This window comes from Somniosus microcephalus, unplaced genomic scaffold, assembly GCF_052327205.1.
Source record: "Somniosus microcephalus isolate GS21.2 unplaced genomic scaffold, FLI_Smic_1.0 unresolved_chr2, whole genome shotgun sequence".
NCBI lineage: Eukaryota > Metazoa > Chordata > Chondrichthyes > Squaliformes > Somniosidae > Somniosus > Somniosus microcephalus.
The window spans coordinates 13732527-13749457 of NW_028225180.1; the positions used below are offsets into that span (position 1 = coordinate 13732527).

General features: G+C 49.8%; 1 protein-coding gene across 3 annotated transcripts in view; it reads left to right on the forward strand.

The window, feature by feature from the left end:
- The window catches only part of LOC147092142 (uncharacterized), an 84519-nt gene that overhangs the window by 34330 nt on the left and 33258 nt on the right, over window positions 1–16931 (forward strand). Inside the window, exon 1 of one of the 3 annotated variants that reach the window (XM_085975852.1) lies at window positions 10607–11071. The exons of the other annotated variants lie outside the window; for them this stretch is intronic. The gene's annotated coding sequence lies outside the window, so the exon portion shown is untranslated. Of the gene's footprint in view, window positions 1–10606; window positions 11072–16931 lie in introns of those variants that run through there. 3 annotated transcript variants of the gene reach the window in all.

A 16931-nucleotide genomic window follows, 5' to 3' on the forward strand; every position in this document is an offset into this window, starting at 1 on the left:
TCAAACCCATCCAGGGGTCTGTATAAACCTCTCTAATCCAGGCAGGGGTCTGTAGAACTACTCTAACCCATCCAAGGATCTGGAGATCCTCTCTAACCCATCCAGGGGCCTGTAGATACTCTCCAAACCATCCAAGGACCTGTAGAAACTTGCTAACCCATCCAGGGCTCTGTAGATCCTTGCTAACTCATCCAGGGTCTAAAGAACCTCTCTAACCCATCCAGGGGTCTGGAGAGCCTCTCTAACCCATCCAGGGCTCTGTAGATCCTTGCTAACTCATCCAGGGACTAAAGAACCTCTCTAACCCATCCAGGGGTCTACAGCTCCTCTCTAACCCATCCAGGGGTCTGGAGATCCTCTCAAACCCATCCAGGGGTCTATAGCTCCTCTCTAACCCATCCAGGGGTCTGGAGATCCTCTCTAACCCATCCAGGGGTCTGTATAAACCTCTCTAATCCAGGCAGGGGTCTGTAGAACCTCTCTAACCCATCCAGGGGTCTACAGCTCCTCTCAAACCCATCCAGGGGTCTGGAGATCCTCTCAAACCCATCCAGGGGTCTATAGCTCCTCTCTAACCCATCCAGGGGTCTGGAGATCCTCTCTAACCCATCCAGGGGTCTGTATAAACCTCTCTAATCCAGGCAGGGGTCTGTAGAACCTCTCTAACCCATCCAGGGGTCTACAGCTCCTCTCAAACCCATCCAGGGGTCTATAGCTCCTCTCAAACCCATCCAGGGGTCTGTATAAACCTCTCTAACCCATCCAGGGTTCGAAATGACCCTCTCTAAACCATCGAGGGGCCACAGGATATGGGAGATTGGCTCTACAATGATCCAGCTCTGCCTTGGTTCCATGCCTCTTTTGAGTGAGGTTACCACACTGGCATCACTTGATGAAGCCTTGTCAGCAACAATTTGCATTTATAAAGCTACCTTAACGTAGTAAAATGTCCCAAAGTGCGTCACAGGAGCGTTCTCAGAAAACAAGCCACATTAGGAGAGGTTTAGGGAGGGAATTCCTCAGCTCAGGGCCCAGGCAGCTGAGGGCCCAGGCAGCTCAGGGCCCAGGCAGCTCAGGGCCCAGGCAGCTCAGGGCCCAGGCAGCTCAGGGCCCAGGCAGCTTAGGGCCCAGGCAGCTTAGGGCCCAGGCAGCTGAAGGCCCAGGCAACTCAGGGCCCAGGCAGCTCAGGGCCCAGGCAGCTCAGGGCCCAGGCAGCTCAGGGCCCAGGCAGCTCAGGGCCCAGGCAGCTCAGGGCCCAGGCAGGTCAGGGCCCAGGCAGCTCAGGGCCCAGGCAGCTCAGGGCCCAGGCAGCTCAGGGCCCAGGCAGCTCAGGGCCCAGGCAGCTTAGGGCCCAGGCAGGTCAGGGCCCAGGCAGCTTAGGGCCCAGGCAGCTCAGGGCCCAGGCAGCTCAGGGCCCAGGCAGCTCAGGGCCCAGGCAGCTCAGGGCCCAGGCAGCTCAGGGCTCAGGCAGCTCAGGGCCCAGGCAGCTCAGGGCCCAGGCAGCTTAGGGCCCAGGCAGCTGAAGGCCCAGGCAACTCAGGGCCCAGGCAGCTTAGGGCCCAGGCAGCTCAGGGCCCAGGCAACTCAGGGCCCAGGCAGCTGAAGGCCCAGGCAGCTCAGGGCCCAGGCAGCTCAGGGCCCAGGCAGCTGAAGGCCCAGGCAGCTCAGGGCCCAGGCAGCTCAGGGCCCAGGCAGCTCAGGGCCCAGGCAGCTCAGGGCCCAGGCAGCTCAGGGCCCAGGCAGCTCAGGGCCCAGGCAGCTGAGGGCCCAGGCAGCTCAGGGCCCAGGCAGCTCAGGGCCCAGGCAGCTGAAGGCCCAGGCAGCTCAGGGCCCAGGCAGCTCAGGGCCCAGGCAGCTGAAGGCCCAGGCAGCTCAGGGCCCAGGCAGCTGAAGGCCCAGGCAGCTCAGGGCCCAGGCAGCTGAAGGCCCAGGCAGCTCAGGGCCCAGGCAGCTCAGGGCCCAGGCAGCTGAAGGCCCAGGCAGCTCAGGGCCCAGGCAGCTCAGGGCCCAGGCAGCTGAAGGCCCAGGCAGCTCAGGGCCCAGGCAGCTCAGGGCCCAGGGAGCTGAAGGCCCAGGCAGCTGAAGGCCCAGGCAGCTCAGGGCCCAGGCAGCTCAGGGCCCAGGCAGCTCAGGGCCCAGGCAGCTGAAGGCCCAGGCAGCTGAAGGCACGGCCGCCAATGGTGGAGTGATTAAAAGAGTGGGATGCACAAGAGGCCAAGAATTGGAGGAGCGCCGAGATCTGGGAGGGTTGTAAGGGCTGGAGGAGGTTACAGAGATAGGGAGGGTTGTCGGGCTGGAGGGGGTTACAGAGATAGGGAGGGCTGTAGGGGCTGGAGGAGGTTACAGAGATAGGGAGGGTTGTCGGGCTGGAGGAGGTTACAGAGATAGGGAGGGTTGTAGGGGCTGGAGGAGGTTACAGAGATAGGGAGGGCTGTAGGGGCTGGAGGAGGTTACAGAGATAGGGAGGGCTGTAGGGGCTGGAGGAGGTTACAGAGATAGGGAGGGTTGTCGGGCTGGAGGAGGTTACAGAGATAGGGAGGGCTGTAGGGGCTGGAGGAGGTTACAGAGATAGGGAGGGTTGTCGGGCTGGAGGAGGTTACAGAGATAGGGAGGGTTGTAGGGGCTGGAGGAGGTTACAGAGATAGGGAGGGTTGTAGGGGCTGGAGGAGGTTACAGAGATAGGGAGGGTTGTAGGGCTGGAGGAGGTTACAGAGATAGGGAGGGTTGTAGGGGCTGGAGGAGGTTACAGAGGTAGGGAGGGTTGTAGGGCTGGAGGGGGTTACAGAGATAGGGAGGGTTGCAGGGGCTGGAGGAGGTTACAGAGATAGAGGGAATGTTGTAGGGGCTGGAGGAGGTTACAGAGGTAGGGAGGGTTGTAGGGCTGGAGGAGGTTACAGAGGTAGGGAGGGTTGTAGGGCTGGAGGGGGTTACAGAGATAGGGAGTGTTGTAGGGGCTGGAGGAGGTTACAGAGATAGGGAGGGTTGTAGGGGCTGAAGGAGGTTACAGAGATAGGGAGGGTTGTAGGGGCTGGAGGAGGTTACAGGGATAGAGGGAGTGTTGTAGGGGCTGGAGGAGGTTTCAATGATAGGGAGGGTTGTGGGGCTGGAGGAGGTTACAGAGATAGGGAGTGTTGTAGGGACTGGAGGAGGTTACAGAGATAGGGAGTGTTGTAGGTGCTGGAGGAGGTTACAGAGATAGGGAGGGTTGTAGGGGCTGAAGGAGGTTACAGAGATAGGGAGGGTTGTAGGGGTTGGAGGAGGTTACAGAGATAGAGGGAGTGTTGTAGGGGCTGGAGGAGGTTACAGAGATAGGGAGGGTTGTAGGGCTGGAGGGGGTTACAGAGATAGGGAGTGTTGTAGGGGCTGGAGGAGGTTACAGAGATAGGGAGGGTTGTAGGGGCTGAAGGAGATTACAGAGATAGGGAGGGCTGTAGAGGCTGGAGGAGGTTAAAGAGATAGGGAGGGTTGTAGGGCTGGAGGAGGTTTCAATGATAGGGAGGGTTGTGGGGCAGGAGGAGGTTACAGAGATTGGGAGTGTTGTAGGGACTGGAGGAGGTTACAGAGATAGGGAGGGTTGTAGGGGCTGAAGGAGGTTACAGAGATAGGGAGGGTTATAGGGGCTGAAGGAGGTTACAGAGATAGGGAGGGTTGTAGGGGCTGGAGGAGGTTACAGAGGTAGGGAGGGTTGTAGGGCTGGAGGGGGTTACAGAGATAGGGAGTGTTGTAGGGGCTGGAGGAGGTTACAGAGATAGGGAGGGTTGTAGGGGCTGAAGGAGGTTACACAGATAGGGAGGGTTGTAGGGGCTGGAGGAGGTTACAGAGATAGAGGGAGTGTTGTAGGGGCTGGAGGAGGTTTCAATGATAGGGAGGGTTGTGGGGCTGGAGGAGGTTACAGAGATAGGGAGTGTTGTAGGGACTGGAGGAGGTTACAGAGATAGGGAGTGTTGTAGGTGCTGGAGGAGGTTACAGAGATAGGGAGGGTTGTAGGGGCTGAAGGAGGTTACAGAGATAGGGAGAGTTGTAGGGGCTGGAGGAGGTTACAGAGATAGAGGGAGTGTTGTAGGGGCTGGAGGAGGTTACAGAGATAGGGAGGGTTGTAGGGCTGGAGGGGGTTACAGAGATACGGAGTGTTGTAGGGGCTGGAGGAGGTTACAGAGATAGGGAGGGTTGTAGGGGCTGAAGGAGATTACAGAGATAGGGAGGGCTGTAGGGGCTGGAGGAGGTTACAGAGATAGGGAGGGTTGTAGTGCTGGAGAAGGTTTCAATGATAGGGAGGGTTGTGGGGCAGGAGGAGGTTACAGAGATAGGGAGTGTTGTAGGGACTGGAGGAGGTTACAGAGATAGGTAGGGTTGTAGGGGCTGAAGGAGGTTACAGAGATAGGGAGGGTTATAGGGGCTGAAGGAGGTTACAGAGATAGGGAGGGTTGTAGGGCTGGAGGAGGTTACAGAGATAGGGAGGGTTATAGGGGCTGAAGGAGGTTACAGAGATAGGGAGGGTTGTAGGGGCTGGGGGAGGTTACAGAGATAGGGAGGGTTGTAGGGGTTGGAGGAGGTTACAGAGATAGGGAGGGTTGTAGGGCTGGAGGAGGTTACAGAGATAGGGAGGGTTGTAGGGGCTTGAGGAGGTTACAGTGATAGGGAGGGTTGTAGGGGCTGGAGGAGGTTACAGAGATAGGGAGGGTTGTAGGGGCTGGAGGAGGTTACAGAGATAGGGAATGTTGTAGGGGCTGGAGGAGGTTACAGAGATAGGGAGGGTTGTAGGGGCTGGAGGAGGTTACAGAGAGAGGGAGGGTTGTAGGGGATGGAGGAGGTTACAGAGATAGGGAGGGTCATAGGGACCGGAGGAGGTTACAGAGATAGGGAGGGCTGGAGGAGGTTACAGAGATAGGGAGGGTTGTAGGAGCTGGAGGAGGTTACAGAGATAGGGAGGGTTTTAGGGGCTGGAGGAGGTTACAGAGATAGGGAGGGTTGTAGGGGCTGGAGGAGGTTACAGAGATAGGGAGGGTTGTAGGGGCTGGAGGAGGTTACAGAGATAGGGAGGGTTGTAGGGGCTGGAGGAGGTTACAGAGATAGGGAGGGTTGTAGGGGCTGGAGGAGGTTACAGAGATAGGGAGGGTTGTAGGGCTGGAGGAGGTTACAGAGATAGGGAGGGTTGTAGGTGCCATGGAGGCGATTTGAACAGGAGGATGAGATTTTTTAATTGGAGGTGTTGCTGGACCTGTGTCCAATCTAGCTCAGCGAGCACATGGAACCTACACATCTTGGAGTCCCAGGGAGGGTTAGTTGGCTGTACAGCGAGGTCATCGTTCTGGGAGGTGAGAGGAGTGACCTTTCACCTCCCGCTGGGGTGTCTCAGGGTGGGGGGAGGGGCCTGGATCACAACATTGGCATCTCGTCAATCCAAAATAGCAACAGGAGGTCCAAGATAAGCGAGGAGCATGTGTTTATACAGAGTGATATTGAGACGTAGAGAGAGAGAGAGAGAGAGCGTCACATGCACATACTGAGAGAGAGAGAGGGAGACAGAGAGAGAGAGAGAGTCAGAGAGAGAGCGAGAGAGAGAGAGAGAGTCAGAGAGAGAGAGAGAGCGAGAGACAGAGAGAGAGAGGGAGAGACAGAGAGAGAGAGAGAGACAGAGAGAGAGAGAGAGATGTCACACCAGCCATCGCAAATCGGAACAACCTTGACTGTGAAATAAATATAAGCGGTAGGGAGGTAGTACAACTCTGCCGAGCCTTCGGCCTGTACATAGTTAACGGTAGGTTCAGAGGGGACTCCTTAGGGAGACTCACATATTCCTCAACTCTTGGGTCTAGTGTGGTGGATTATACAATCACTGACCTGGACCCCTGCGATATCAACGCATTCACTGTCAGGCAGCAATCCCCCCTCTCAGACCATAACCAAATAAATGTGTACCTTAAACTTTCTGCCCAAACTACAGACACAAAAAAGGAACCCAGTAAGCTCCATAAAATAAACCAGACATACAGATGGGCCCCAGACAGTGGAGATAAATTCATCACAGCACTAAATTCACCTGATCTCACAAGTAAAATATCAAAATTTAAAGAAAATCTATATGAGATCACCAGAGATGGTGTAAACATGGCCATAGATGATATAAATATGATCTTCCATGAGGCAGCTGTAAAAGTCGACCTTGTGAAACAGAAAAGGAAATGTTACAAAAGACAAAATAAAAATGAGAAATGGTTTGACCACGAATGCAAAAATGCCAGAAAAGACCTGAGAAAAATATCAAACCGAAAGCATCGCCAACCAAACAATCCAGACCTACGTATTAGATACAATGAGACCCTCAAAAGATATAAACACACCATTAGGAACAAAACACAAAATTATACCCACAAAATACTCGAAGAAATTGAAAACTCCATTAATCCAAATCAATTCTGGGATATGTGGAATAACCTGAGTACAACACAATTGCAAGCATTACCAATCCAAGATGGAGACATCTGGAGAACACATTTTGAAAACCTCTACAAAGACATCCCAATAAACGAAACAAACCCAAGTCAACATCATGTCACAGAAAAACTCCACACATTAGAAGCAACAATTAAAGACAACCAAAACCCTCTAGCCTCCCCAATCACATGGAAAGAACTAGCCACAAAAACAAAATCTCTCCACCTAAAGAAAGCCTGTGGTCCAGACAACATCAAAAATGAAATGCTCAAGTTCAGCAATATGGAGATGCAGGGTGCTGTACTCAAGTTATTCAACATCATATTACGTTCAGGCTGTTTTCCCGATATCTGGTGCCAAGGACTCGTCTCTCCCATATATAAAAGTGGAAACAAATCAGACCCAAATAATTACCGCGGCATCTGTGTCAACAGTTGTCTAGGGAAGTTATTCTGCAGTACTCTAAATAGTAGATTACTGGATTTTCTTAACAAACATAATATCCTTAGAAAAAATCAAATAGGCTTTCTTCCAAAACACCGCACCACCGACCATATCTATACCCTTCACACTCTCATTGAAAAACATATACACCAAACAAAAAATGGGAAAATATTCGCTTGTTTCAAGAAAGCCTTTGACTCTATCTGGCACGAAGGGCTCTATTATAAACTTCTTCAGTGTGGAATAGGGGGCAAAGTCTATGACCTTATTAAATCGATGTATCTGAAAAATAAATGCGGTGTCAAAATTGGAGACAAACGCACCGGTTTCTTCACCCAGAGGAGAGGCATCCGGCAGGGCTGCAATTTGAGCCTGACCCTGTTCAACATATACATAAATGAATTAGCAGACATACTGGAGCAAAGCGAGTCACCGGGCCTCTGTCTCCTGGATGGAGAAGTGAAATCCCTGTTCTATGCAGGTGACCTGGTTCTGCTGTCTCCCACAGAACAGGGATTACAGCAACAACTAGACCTACTCGACAAATACTGCCAAAATTGGGCCCTAACAGTAAATCTAAAGAAAACCAACATCATGATTTTTCAAAAAAAGGCCCAGGTGTCACGAAAACAAATACCAGTTTACTCTCAATGATACCATCATAGGACACACTATGAGCTACACTTACCTTGGTCTAACCATTACAGCATCAGGGAGCTTCAGCATAGCAGTGAATGCACTAAAAGAAAAAGCCCGAAGAGCCCTATATGCAATAAAAAGAAAATTCTACAACATCCAAATCCCAATCAAAATCTGGCTCAAAATATTTGACAGCATAATCCTGCCCATTGCGCTGTACGGTAGTGAAGTATGGGGCCCCACTCAATCACCATAGCTACACTAAATGGGAAAAACACACAATAGAAGCCCTACATGCAGAATTTTGCCGAAGCATTCTTCGCACCCAAAGGAAAACACCAACAAATGCATGCAGAGCCGAACTAGGCAGATACCCACTGATAATAAACATCCAAAAACAAGCACTAAACTTCCTAAATCACCTCAAATCTAGCTCCCCAGACACCCTTCATTTTAAAGCCTTCCAGACCCAAGAGCTAAACCCAGAAAAGAGTCCCCTGAGTCAGCTGCTACTGAAACTAAGTACTCCTACTCAGCCGGACCCTGACCAGTCCCAGACCAACACTGCCGTCCAAACACCAATCCGAGTGAACCAAATCATTAAACAATGCAAAGAAACCTACCTGGAACATTGGAACAAAATAACCAAAAGCCAAAGCAGATTAGAATGTTACCGGGCCCTAAAAAGAGAATATAAACTGGCAGACTATCTCTCGACCGTCAGAGACACAAAGCAGAGACAGACCCTCACCAGGTACAGACTAAGCGACCACCAACTGGCAATTGAAAAAGGAAGATACAAGAAATCCTGGCAGCCTAGAGAGAATAGAATATGTGATCAATGTCTGGCCGGCGAGGTTGAGACAGAGATGCACTTCCTCCTTAAATGCGAAAAATTCAACACAACAAGAAACATATTATTTGACAAGCTCAGCCAAAGAACCCCTGATTTCAAAGAATTGGATGACCTGTCAAAATTAAGATTAGTCCTGGGAGAAGGAGACAGACCATACCTTGGTGCCAAATATGTAACAACATGTCACAACCTGAGGACTGTTTAAAATTAATACTGAATGTACCCAACGATGTTCAACGACTGTTTAAATTAATATTGTTTAAACTAATATTGTATGTACCCAACGAAGGTCAAAATTGTTTGACACCTACAGAATGTTGGAAAACTGTACTTTTTGTTATATAAGCTTTGGCAATATGGTTCCCTGTAAACTTTCATGCCAATAAAGCATTTCAATTGAATTGAATTGACAGAGAGAGAGAGAGAGAGTCAGAGAGAGGGAGAGAGAGAGAGAGAGAGAGAGAGACACAGTCAGAGAGAGAGCGAGAGACAGAGAGAGAGACAGAGAGAGAGAGTCAGAGAGAGAGAAGAGCGAGAGAGAGAGAGAGAGAGAGAGCATCACATGCACATACTGAGAGAGAGAGGGGGAGACAGAGAGAGAGAGAGAGTCAGAGAGAGAGAGAGAGAGAGAGAGAGACAGAGAGAGTCAGAGAGAGAGAGAGAGGCAGTCAGAGAGAGAGAGAGAGACAGAGAGCGAGAGAGAGAGAGAGAGAGAGAGAGAGAGTCAGAGAGAGAGAGAGCGAGAGAGACAGTCAGAGAGAGAGAGTCAGAGAGAGAGAGAGAGAGAGAGCGAGAAGAGAGAGAGAGAGAGTCAGAGAGAGAGAGAGAGAGAGCGAGAGAGACAGTCAGAGAGAGAGACAGAGAGAGAGACGGAGAGAGTCAGAGAGAGAGAGACAGAGGGAGAGAGAGAGAGAGAGAGACAGAGGGAGAGAGAGAGAGATAGAGACAGAGGGGAGAGAGAGATAGAGAGACAGAGAGAGAGACAGAGGGAGAGAGAGAGAGAGAGGGAGAGTGAGAGAGAGGGAGGGGGAGAGAGAGAGAGAGAGAGAGAGAGAGGGAGAGAGAGATGGAGAGAGAGAGTGAGAGACAGAGAGAGAGGGAGAGAGACAGAGAGAGAGGGAGAGAGAGGGGGAGCGAGAGAGACACGAGGGAGGGAGAGAGACAGAGAGAGAGATTGAGACAGAGAGATAGAGGGACAGAGAGAGAGAGAGAGAGAGATAGTGAGAGAGGGAGATAGAGACAGAGGAGAGAGACAGAGGGAGAGAGAGAGAGAGAGAGAGAGACAGAGAGAGGGAGAGAGAGAGATAGTGAGAGACAGAGAGAGAGAGAGAGAGAGCGAGAGAGAGAGGGAGAGAGAGATAGGTGAGAGAGAGAGTGAGAGAGGGAGGGAGAGAGACAGAGGGAGGGAGAGAGACAGTGGGAGGGAGAGAGATACAGAGAGATAGTGAGTGACAGAGAGAGAGAGAGAGAGGGAGAGAGAGTGACAGAGATAGGACAAATATCTGTCATATTGGGCAGAAACAACAAAAACCCAAAACAAACTCAATTGCTACTTGGCCCTAAACAGACAATACAACATGGCTGAATACCTGACCAGGGTAAAGGATAGCAAACTGAGAAAAACCTTGACAATGTACAGACTTAGTGAACATAGCCTGGCGATCGAAAAAGGTAGACACAGGCAGACCCGGCTACCAAGAAGAGGACAGGATATGCTCTCACTGCAGTCAGGGAGTGGTGGAGACAGAGATGCAACTTCCTCACAGCTTGTAGAAAATATCAGGGCATAAGGGAGAATTGCTACCCAAAATTCACAAAAATATGCCCGGAATTCCGAAATTTGAATGACGACCAAAACTCCCATACCTACTAGGGGAAGAGAGAAATTGTGTAACACTAGTGGCACACTATGTTATAGCTTGCCATAAACAGAGGGACAACCACTAAATATAAGAAAAGAGTATATATAAATTATATGAAAGTATATTTATACACTCAGGGATATATCTGGTTTATACACTGTATGGATAGATCTATATTTTTGTGTTCAACCATGAATGTTTTTTCGATGCTTTGACAACATAAGATGTACCTTGTCATGCCAATAAAGCGATTTGAATTGAATTGAATTGAAATTGATAGAGAGAGGGAGAGAGAGATAGGTGAGAGGGAGACAGAGAGAGGGAGAGAGAGAGAGAGAGAGAGAGAGAGGGAGACAGAGAGAGGGAGTGATAGAGAGAGAGATAGTGAGAGGGAGACAGAGAGAGAGAGTGATAGAGAGAGAGGGAGAGAGAGAGATAGTGAGAGACAGAGATAATGAGAGACAGAGAGAAATAGTGAGAGACAGGGAGATAGAGAGAGGGAGAGAGAGAGGGAGAGAGAGAGACAGATGAATACCTGAACATTAAGGAGAGAGAGAGAGGGAGTGGCAGCGAGGAACAGCAAAAATAAACACCCACACCCTTATTTGGGGCTGTCGTGAGCAGCAGAGTGCATTGACAGAGTGAAGGAGAGGGTAGCACGGCACACTGAGCTAGGGGCAGGGACCCAAGGGGCAGACACAGAGCTAGCCGAGTGACATCAAGCCACGTACAACCAACAGCATCGCTGAGAGAGGGCGAGAGAGGAACTGGCTGAACAGGACTGGCAGCTGCCCTCTGACACACACACACACACGAGCGGGCAGCAGTCACTGAGGTAAGAGCACCATCTCTCTGTCTCAACACTGCTCGCTTTCACAGTCACTCTCTCTGTCTCTCTCTCTCTCTCTCTGTCTCTCTCCCTGTCTCACTCTCTGTCACTCTCCCTCTGTCTGTCTCTCTCTCTGTCTCTCTCTCTGTCTCTCTCCCTGTCTCACTCTCTCTCACTCTCCCTCTGTCTGTCTCTCTGTCTGTCTCTCTGTCTCTCTCTCTGTCTCTCTCTCTCTCTCTCTCTCTCTCTGTCTCTCTCTCTCTCTCTGTCTCTGTCTCTCTCCATGTCTCTCTCTCTGTCTCACTCTCTCTCTGTCTCTCTCCCTGTCTCGCTCTCTCTCTCTCTCTGTCTCCTTCTCTCTCTCTCTCTCTCTGTCTCTCTCCCTGTCTCACTCTTTCTCACTCTCTCTCTCTGTCTCTCTCTCTCTCTCTCTCTGTCTCTCTCTCTCTCTCTCTCTCTCTCTCTCTCTGTCTCCCTCTCTCTCGCTGTCTCTGTCTCTCTCCCTGTCTCTCTCCCTGTCTCTCTCTCTGTCTCACTCTCCCTCTGTTTCTCTGTCTCTGTCTCTCTCTCCGTCTCTGTCTCTGTCTCTGTCTCTCTCCCTGTCTCTCTCTCTCTCACTCTCCCTCTGTTTCTCTGTCTCTGTCTCTCTCTCCGTCTCTGTCTCTGTCGCCGTCTCTGTCTCTGTCTCTCTCCCTGTCTCTCTCTCTGTCTCACTCTCCCTCTGTCTCTCTGTCTCTGTCTCTGTCTCTCTGTCTCTGTCTCTCTCTCAGTCTCTCTCTCTGTCTCTCTCCCTGTCTCTCTCTCTGTCTGTCTCTCCCTCTGTCTGTCTCTCTCCCTCTGTCTCGCTCTCTCCATCTCTGTCTCTGTCTCTCTCCCTGCATCTCCCTCTGTCTGTCTCTCCCTCTGTCTGCCTCTCTCCCTCTGTCTCGCTCTCTCCATCTCTGTCTGTCTCTCTCTCTGTCTCTGTCTCTCTCTCTGTCTCTCTCTCTCACTCTCCCTCTGTCTGTCTCTCTCTCTCTCTCTGTCTGTCTCTCTCCCTGTCTCTCCCTCTGTCTGTCTCTCTGTCTCTGTCTCTCTCTCTGTCTCTTTTTCCCTGTCTCTCTCTCTCTCTCTCTGTCTCACTCTCTCTGTCTCAGTCCCTCTGTCTCTCTCTGTTTCTCTCTGTCTCTCTCTCTCTGTCTCTCTCCCTCTGTCTCTCTGTCTCAGTCTCTATCTGTCTGTCTCTGTTTATCTCTGTCTCTCTGTGTCTCAGTCTCTCTGTCTATCGCTGTTGTTCTCTATCTCTGTCTCTTTCGCTGTTTCTCTCTGTCTCTTTCTCACCCTCTCCCTCTCGCTCTCTCCCTCTCTCTCTCTCCCTCTCAGTCTCTCTGTCTGTCGGTCTCTGTCTCTCCCCACCTCCTACTCTGTGCTATTTTTAGGCCACTGACTGACTGATGGTCTGAAATTCCTGCACTCTATTTTAAAAGTCGTTAACGAGATAAACGTATCTCTCAGAGCACAGTAACTCCATCTCCCCATCCCCTGGCATAAAGGAATCTAATCGAGGGGTTCGGGGGGTTTATATATAGAATAACAGATACCCGGGAGTGAGTTACAGGCTGGAATCTAATCGAGGGGTTCGGGGAGTTTATATATAGAATAACAGATACCCGGGAGTGAGTTACAGGCTGGAATCTAATCGAGGGGTTCGGGGGGTTTATATATAGAATAACAGATACCCGGGAGTGAGTTACAGGCTGGAATCTAATCGAGGGGTTCGGGGGGTTTATATATAGAATAACAGATACCCGGGAGTGAGTTACAGGCTGGAATCTAATCCAGGGGTTCGGGGGGTTTATATATAGAATAACAGATACCCGGGAGTGAGTTACAGGCTGGAATCTAATCGAGGGGTTCGGGGGGTTTATATATAGAATAACAGATACCCGGGAGTGAGTTACAGGCTGGAATCTAATCGAGGGGTTCGGGGGGTTTATATATAGAATAACAGATACCCGGGAGTGAGTTACAGGCTGGAATCTAATCGAGGGGTTCGGGGGGTTTATATATAGAATAACAGATACCCGGGAGTGAGTTACAGGCTGGAATCTAATCGAGAGGTTCAGGGGGTTTATATATAGAATAACAGATACCCGGGAGTGAGTTACAGGCTGGAATCTAATCGAGGGGTTCGGGGGGTTTATATATAGAATAACAGATACCCGGGAGTGAGTTACAGGCTGGAATCTAATCGAGGGGTTCGGGGGGTTTATATATAGAATAACAGATACCTGTGAGTGAGTCACAGGCTGGAATCTAATCGAGGGGTTCGAGGGGTTTATATATAGAATAACAGATACCCGGGAGTGAGTTACAGGCTGGAATCTAATCGAGGGGTTCGGGGGGTTTATATATAGAATAACGGATACCTGGGAATGAGTTACAGGCTGGAATCTAATCGAGGGGTTCGGGGGGGTTTATATATAGAATAACAGATACCCGGGAGTGAGTTACAGGCTGGAATCTAATCGTGGGGTTCGGGGGGTTTATATATAGAATAACAGATACCTGGGAGTGTGTTACAGGCTGGAATCTAATCGAGGGGTTCGGGGGGTTTATATATAGAATAACAGATACCTGGGAGTGAGTTACAGGCTGGAATCTAATCGAGGGGTTCGGGGGGTTTATATATAGAATAACAGATACCTGGGAGTGTGTTACAGGCTGGAATCTAATCGAGGGGTTCGGGGGGTTTATATATAGAATAACAGATACCTGGGAGTGAGTTACAGGCTGGAATCTAATCGAGGGGTTCGGGGGGTTTATATATAGAATAACAGATACCTGGGAGTGAGTTACAGGCTGGAATCTAATCGAGGGGTTCAGGGGGTTTATATATAGAATAACAGATACCCGGGAGTGAGTTACAGGCTGGAATCTAATCGAGGGGTTCAGGGGGTTTATATATAGAATAACAGATACCCGGGAGTGAGTTACAGGCTGGAATCTAATCGAGGGGTTCGGGGGGTTTATATATAGAATAACAGATACCCGGGAGTGAGTTACAGGCTGGAATCTGATCGAGGGGTTCGGGGGTTTATATATAGAATAACAGATACCCGGGAGTGAGTTACAGGCTGGAATCTAATCGAGGGGTTCGGGGGGTTTATATATAGAATAACAGATACCCGGGAGTGAGTTACAGGCTGGAATCTAATCGACGGGTTCGGGGGGTTTATATATAGAACAACAGATACCTGGGAGTGAGTTACAGGCTGGAATCTAATCGAGGGGTTCAGGGGGTTTATATATCGAATAACAGATACCCGGGAGTGAGTTACAGGCTGGAATCTAATCGAGGGGTTCGGGGGGTTTATATATAGAACAACAGATACCTGGGAGTGAGTTACAGGCTGGAATCTAATCCAGGGGTTCGGGGGGTTTATATATAGAATAACAGATACCCGGGAGTGAGTTACAGGCTGGAATCTAACCGAGGGTTCGGGGGGTTTATATATAGAATAACAGATACCTGGGAGTGAGTTACAGGCTGGAATCTAACTGAGGGGTTCGGGGTGTTTATATATAGAATAACAGATACCCGGGAGTGAGTTACAGGCTTGAATCTAATCGGGGGGTTCGGGGGGTTTATATATAGAATAACAGATACCCGGGAGTGAGTTATAGGCTGGAATCTAATCCAGGGGTTCGGGGGGGTTATATATAGAATAACAGATACCCGGGAGTGAGTTACAGGCTGGAATCTAATCGGGGGGTTCGGGGGGTTTATAGATAGAATAACAGATAACCGGGAGTGAGTTACAGGCTGGAATCTAATCCAGGGGTTCGGGGGGTTAATGTTTAGAATAACAGATACCCGGGAGTGAATTACAGGCTGGAATCTAATCCAGGAGTTCGGGGGGTTTATATAAAGAATAACAGATACCCGGGAGTGAGTTGCAGGCTGGAATCTAATCGAGGGGTTTATATATAGAATAACAGATACCCGGGAGTGAGTTACAGGCTGGGATCTAATCGAGGGGTTCGGGGGGTTTATATATAGAATAACAGATACCCGGGAGTGAGTTACAGGCTGGAATCGAATCGAGGGGTTCGGGGAGGGTTTATATATACAATAACAGATAACTGGGAGTGAGCTACAGGCTGGAATCTAATCGAGGGGTTCGGGGGTTTATATATAGAATAACAGATACCCGGGAGTGAGTTACAGGCTGGGATCTAATCGAGGGGTTCGGGGGGTTTATATATAGAATAACAGATACCCGGGAGTGAGTTACAGGCTGGGATCTAATCGAGGGGTTCGGGGGGTTTATATATAGAATAACAGATAACTGGGAGTGAGCTACAGGCTGGAATCTAATCGAGGGGTTCGGGGGTTTATATATAGAATAACAGATACCCGGGAGTGAGTTACAGGCTGGAATCTAATCGAGGGGTTTGGGGGGTTTATATATAGAATAACCGATACCCGGGAGTGAGTTACAGGCTGGAATCTAATCCAGGGGTTCGGGGGTTTATATATAGAATAACAGATACCCGGGAGTGAGTTACAGGCTGTAATCTAATCCAGGGGTTCGGGGGGGTTATATATAGAATAACAGATAACCGGGAGTGAGTTACAGGCTGGAATCTAATCGAGGGGTTCAGGGTGTTTATATATAGAATAACAGATACCCGGGAGCGAGTTACAGGCTGGAATCTAATCGAGGGGTTCCGGGGGTTTATATATAGAATAACAGATACCCGGGAGTGAGTTACAGGCTGGAATCTAATGGTGGGGTTCGGGGGGTTTATATATAGAATAACAGGTACCCGGGAGTGAGTTACAGGCTGGAATCTAATCGAGGGGTTCGGGGGGTTTATATATAGAATAACAGACACCCGGGAGTGAGTTACAGGCTGGAATCTAATCGAGGGGTTCGGGGTGTTCATATATAGAATAACAGATACCCGGGAGTGAGTTACAGGCTGGAATCTAATCAGGGGGTTCGGGGGGTTTATATAGAGAATAACAGATACCCGGGAGTGAGTTACAGGTGGAATCTAATCGAGGGGTTCGGGGGTTTATATATAGAATAACAGATACCCGGGAGTGAGTTAGAGGCTGGAATCTAATCGAGAGGTTCAGGGGGTTTATATATAGAATAACAGATACCCGGGAGTGAGTTACAGGCTGGAATCTAATCGAGGGGTTCAGGGTGTTTATATATAGAATAACAGATACCCGGGAGTGAGTTACAGGCTGGAATCTAATCGTGGGGTTCTGGGGGTTTATATATAGAGTAACAGATACCTGGGAGTGAGTTAGAGGTTGGAATCTAATCGAGGGGTTCAGGGGGGTTTATATACAGAATAACAGACACCCGGGAGTTATAGGGTGGAATCTAATTGAGGGGTTCGGGGGGTTTATATATAGAATAACAGATTACCAGGAGTGAGTTACAGGCTGGAATCTAATCAAGGGGTTCGGGGGGTTTATATATAGAATAACAGATACCCGGGAGTGAGTTACAGGCTGGAATCTAATCGAGGGGTTCAGGGTGTTTATATATAGAATAACAGATACCCGGGAGTGAGTTACAGGCTGGAATCTAATTGAGGGGTTCGGGGGGTTTATATTTAGAATAACAGATACCTGGGAGTGAGTTACACGCTGGAATCTAATCGAGGGGTTCGGGGGGTTTATATATAGAATAACAGATACCCGGGAGTGAGTTACAGGCTGGAATCTAATCGAGGGGTTCGGGGGGTTTATATACAGAATAACAGATACCCGGGAGTGAGTTACAGGCTGGAATCTATTCCAGGGGTTCGGGGGGTTTATATATAGAATAACAGATAGCCGGGAGTGAGTTACAGGCTGTAA